Genomic DNA, 6000 nt, shown 5'->3' with positions numbered 1-6000 from the left:
ACGGCCATCCGCGTCCAAAATGATGGCCTATGGGCATTTTCCGGCGGATTCCGAGCTCCGGCCACCGCTCAGCTTGATGCCGGTGACCTCTCCGGCGACCTCGAGACGAACCGCTCACGCCACTAGATGCGCCTCTTCGCGCTCGTTCGAACGAGCCCATGCGCGCGCTGATCCGTGCCCTGTGCGCGTTTTCCGGCGAACTCCGGCGGGTCAGCGCCATGCATTTGGTCGGCGGCGGCGAGAGCCGGCCGTGCTGACCTGGTGCCGCGGGTCCCACCGCCTGGGCCACTGACTGGTGGGCCTAAGGCCCCCTAGTGACCAGTTGACTGAGTCAACTGTTGTCTGGGTCACCCCTGTCTCACTGACCTATAGGCCCCACCTCAATAAACAAAATAAATAAAAGGAATAATTAGTTAACTAAATAGTTTAGCTAATTAAAACACTAACCTCTCATTGACTACTGGGCCCCACCCTCTAATTAACCCATTTAATTAGTCTAAACCCCCCTGTTAGAGCCCCTGACAATGACATGTGGGTCCCACTGGACCCACCTGTCTGGTTTGACTGGTCGACCAACCAGTTGACCTGCTGACATCACTCTGATGTCATGCCTGCGTCATCATTCACTGTTCTGGATAATGTTGGATTTAAGTAAATAATTAAAATCAGAAAATGATTTAAATCTATAGAATATCATATCTTTTAATCCGTAACTCGGATGAAAATACTTTCTACATGAAAGTTGCTCAGAACGACGAGATGAACCCGGATACACAGCCCATTAATCCGCCACGCATCCCTAGCATAGAGAACATGCAACTTTCCCCCTCCGGTTCGCCTGTCCGAAAACACGAAACACTAGGGATATTTTCCCGGATGTTTCCCCCCTTCACCGGTACCACTTCATACCGCGTTAGGGCACACATAGCATCACGCTTTGTCATGTCCTGCATCGTCATGCATCTGTTTGCTTAATATTTATTGTTTCTTCCCCCTCTTCTCTCGCTAGATACCGAGACCGACGCCGCTGCTACCCAGTACGACTACGGTGTTGACGACCCCTCTCTCTTGCCAGAGCAACCAGGCAGCCCCCCTTTGATCACCAGATATCGCCTACTCTTCTCTCTACTGCTTGCATTAGAGTAGTGTAGCATGTTACTGCTTTCCGTTAATCCTATTCTGATGCATAGCTTGTCATTGTTGCTACAGCTGTTGATTCCTTACCTGCAATCCTAAATGCTTAGTATAGGATGCTAGTCTATCATCAGTGGCCCTACATTCTTGTCCGTCTGCCATGCTATACTATCGGGTCGTGATCACTCGGGAGGTGATCACGGGTATATACTGTATACTTTATACATGATACATGTGATGACTAAAGACGGGTCGGCTCGAGGAGTACCCGTGGTTGATTCACGAATTGGGGGCTGGAAGGACATACTTTCCCGACAGCCCTCTGTGTGGATCTTTGTGGCGAAGCGATATGGCAGGTTGAGACCACCTAGGAGAGAGGTGGGCCTGGCCCTGGTCGGCGTTCGTGGTTACTTCAAGATAACATGTTTAACGAGATCTTGGTATTTGATCTGAGTCTGGCCATTGGCCTATACGCACTAACCATCTATGCCGGGACAATTATGGGCACTCGACGTCGTGGTATCAGTCGAAGCCTTCGTGACGTCAGCGACTGAGCGGCGCGCGCCGGGTTGGACTGGAATGCCTGCTCTTGTATAAGGGAGGCTAAGTCTGCTCACCGGCCGCGTACGCAACGTGCAGGTGTGCAATGGGAGATGGGCCCAGACCCCTGTGCTATAGGATTTAGACCGGCGTGCTGACCTCTCTGTTGTGCCTATGTAGGGCTGCGACGTGTTGATCTTCCGAGGCCAGGCATGACCCCGAAAAGTGTGTCCGGACAAAGGGGATCGAGCGTGTCGGTAAATGTGGTGCACCCCTGCAGGGAAGTTAAACTATTTGAATAGCCATGATCTTCGGTAACAGGACGACTTGGAGTTGTACCTTGACCTTATGACAACTAGAACCAGATACTTAATAAAACACACCCTTCCAAGTGCCAGATACAACCCGGTGATCGCTCTCTAACAGGGCGACGAGGGGAGGATCGCCGGGTAGGATTATGCTACACGATGTTACTTGGTGAACTCACCATCTACTCTCTTCCTCTGCTGCAAGATGGAGGTTACCAGAAGCGTAGTCTTCGAAAGGACTAGTTATCCCCCTCTTATTCCGGCATTCTGCAGTTCAGTCCACATATGTTACCCCCTTTTCCATTTGATACCAATGCATACATATGTAGTGTAGCTCCTTGCTTGCGAGTACTTTGGATGAGTACTCACGGTTGCTTTGTTCCCTCTTTTCCCCCTTCCTATACCCGATTGCTGTGACCAGACGATGGAGCCCAGGAGCCAGATGCCACCGTCGATGACGACTACTACTACTCGGGAGGTGCCTACTACTACGTGCAGCCCGCTGACGACGATCATGAGTAGTTTAGGAGGATCCCAGGCAGGAGGCTTGCACCTCTTTCAATCTGTATCCCAGTTTGTGCTAGCCTTCTTAAGGCAAACTTGTTTAACTTATGTCTGTACTCAGATATTGTTGCTTCCGCTGACTCGTCTATGATCGAGCTCTTGTATTCGAGCCCTCGAGGCCCCTGGCTTGTAATATGATGCTTGTATGACTTATTTTATTTGTAGAGCCGTGTTGTGATATCTTCCCGTGAGTCCTTGATCTTGATCGTACACGTTTGCGTGTATGATTAGTGTACGATTGAATCGAGGGCGTCACACCATTCCTCCCATTAAATTCCATCCTGCACATTGCGTGTTTTGTCATGCTCTGCGAAGCCTTTCTCCGTGCAGAGCCTCATTTCGGCTTATCGAGGAAGTATTTCTGCGTGAAGCTCTAGATGAACGTAGACAAGACACAAGACCTCGGCACAGGGTGGAGCCGCCATCAACAAGCATGTCGGATCTGATTACCTATGTGGGGAGTTCTAGGAAGCCAAGAAGAAATGGCAGGAGGAGTGGTTTGATACATCTCAAACGTATTTATCAATTTTGATTGTTCATGCTATATTTATACCATTTTGGTGTAGTTTGGGCATCAATTTATGTTATTTTTATGGACTAACCTGTTATTTCGATGCCTAGCGCCAGTTGTTGTTTTCTACTGCTTTGGGTCATTGAAGAAAAAACTATTTCATCGGACTAAAAAAATCCAAGAAACTACGGAAGATTTACATCTAGAAGGACCCAGCAGCAACCGACAAAGGTCGGGGGGCACATAGGGGCCACATGCGCCACACGCCTGGGGGGCGTGGCCCTACCGTGTGGCCCCTCTGGTCCTCCGATCCATTGGCTCTTGGTCGATGTGCCTTTTATATACCTTTGAAAACCCTCAGGATTTTCACGCCCGAATTTGTACGCCGCCGCACAACTCTGTTTCTTCATGATCCAATCCATCAACTTGAAGCCCATCACGATCGCCGATGAGTAGTTTCCTTTGGACTAGGGGTCTGTAGCACTAGCTAGAGGGTTCTCTCTCTCTCTCTCTTCCTTGCCTCTCAATACAAAGGTCACATGAGCTACCCTACATGATTGTGATCCATCTGTAATCTTCTAGTGTGTTTGCTGGGATATGATGAATATGATCAATTTTTTTTATGAATCATCTTGAGATCTATTTATTTCTTTTGTACCATAATTCTTATCCATATATGCTCTTTGATCTATCCTCTTTCTTTGTCAAAGTTTGGGGCTTGATCTTCACATGAAGTTGTGTATGCTAGTTGAGTTCAACCGTGCAAGTAAGCTACTGCAGTGACAGAAAGTGGAAAGGCTTGTATTTGCATCGTTGCCGTCGGGGATAAAAAGATGGTTGCGTAGTTGTCCTTTGAACGCAGGGTGAAGATAATATATTATCTACTTCATGTCACCGTACTCATTGTAATACTCTGTTTTTAACTTTATACTTTAAGATGCATGCTGGATAGCGGTTTTGAGTGGAGTATTAGTTATAGATGTAGTTGAATAACGATGTATAGATTTTACGGACGTGATGCTCATATGTTAATTATGCCACAAATAGTCATGCTCATAAATACTATAATTTAATAACTGCCCCACTATGATCTACTACCACACCATGTTTTCGTTTGGAGAGAGATCTTTAGTGAACCTATGGATCCCTATCCATTTTCGTCTATAACGCTTTCAACCTCAATTAACATTCTTTTAGTTTCTTGATTTTACATTCTTGCTTATTTCCATGAACTCTTTCCAACTTGCATTTAATTCCTTTGTAACCAGCAAAGCTAGTGAGATTGAAAACCTCGCTAGTCCCGTTGGGGCACAAGGAAGTTTTTTTTGTGTGTGAACGTGCTGATCATTGGTTGTGCCGCTTAGCTCCTGTTGGGTTGATAAACCTTGATGTCACTTAAGAAAAAGTGTTGCTTGCTACAAACCCTTGAAATTGGGTCCCCAACAACTTCCTAGTAGACAAGAAGCATTGTTCTACATCACGGATGTGGAACTGGAAGACCCTCCTCGGGCTGGGATAGTCACACCATTTAGCCCGGCTCCCCCGGCCAAGCATCATTCCTAGAGTCCCAGGAACAACTCACCCATGTCATCCGCAACTGAGAGGCTTCACCGTAGGGTGCATGGGCTTGTGCAATCCGCGTCACCCTATGATGTTGAAGGCGATGAAGGAGTTGATGACGCTAATACCTGACCCAGCCAAAGGCATTATGTCAGTGGGCATACTACGGTGGGCGATGGATGAGGTCGAGTCTGACGATCCTGGTCAGAGAGCCAAATGGGTTAAGTACAGGTTTGTCAAGGTTCCACATGACCAACCGTCATCATAGTGGTGCTGACCGCCATCATTCTAGAGGACGGCGAGGAGGAGATGGTGGATGATGCGGTCGAGTCTGAGGACGCTGGCAATGTCGAAGGGATGAAGATAGTGGTTAGGGTGCTGGAGCCAGGCAACCGTACACTACCCATGGAGGTGGATGATTACAAGCATCAAGGACTATCGATGCTCCAAGCATTTCTAGGCTCGCCACGACTAGGATGTAGTGGCTGTTGGGATGGTTTTGAATGGATGGCTCAGTGTACCCCACCCCCTCTAGTGAAAATTGTACTGTTCGAACTGCTGAAATCTCTAGTCGGATATGCCTAAGTCGGATACCAAATTGAACCCGATAGGTAGATTGGATGCCAAGTCCATGATTTGTAAATCAGTATGCGGGTAAGGATGGCAATTTTACCCATGGGTACGGGTACCCGCGGGTACTGTACCCGCATGGGCCGGGTATGGGCACATGTTTATACCCATGGGTAGTACCCATACCCTGCCCGTTAAGTCATGGGTAGGGCACGGGTATAACCTCATACCCATGGATATACCCATACCCTACCCATTTATACTGACATGTGGACTTTATCCATGGAGCTCCAACATATGCGCAAGGGTTAGTAGTGTCAAAGGAGATGGGCGACCCAACTACTCCCGTAATTAAGCCTCACACCATCACACGAAATACCTTCACCTTCATTAAATGTTTTTTTTGTAAAATATGCTATCAACGAATATAAAATTGTGAATAACTTGTGCACTGCTTGATCTACCCGTTGGGTACCCAATGGGTATCTGTACCCAACGGGTATGGGTACGGGTAAAGTCTCATACCCGTGGGTATGGGTATGAGTAAAAATTTATACCCATTAACTACACGGTTATGGGTATGGTATTGCTCTACCCGCCCCATACCCTATCCATTGCCATCCTTAACTGCGGGCATGGTATGAATCTCCATCAGGGATAAAGGGTTTACCGGCATTGCCGAGCACCAGCCCGTGAGGTGGTGAAGCCGGCGCTCGTCTTCCAGTTCTTCCCTCCGATGCTTGCAGCCGCCGCTCTCTGTCCTGATCTTGCGCTCGCCACCGTCGGTGTGAGAGTGGAGAGATGGAAGAGTAA

This window comes from Triticum dicoccoides, chromosome 2A (genome assembly GCF_002162155.2).
Source record: "Triticum dicoccoides isolate Atlit2015 ecotype Zavitan chromosome 2A, WEW_v2.0, whole genome shotgun sequence".
Classification (NCBI taxonomy): domain Eukaryota; kingdom Viridiplantae; phylum Streptophyta; class Magnoliopsida; order Poales; family Poaceae; genus Triticum; species Triticum dicoccoides.
The sequence above is the reverse complement of the archived record's forward strand: the minus strand, read 5'-3'. Positions refer to the sequence as shown.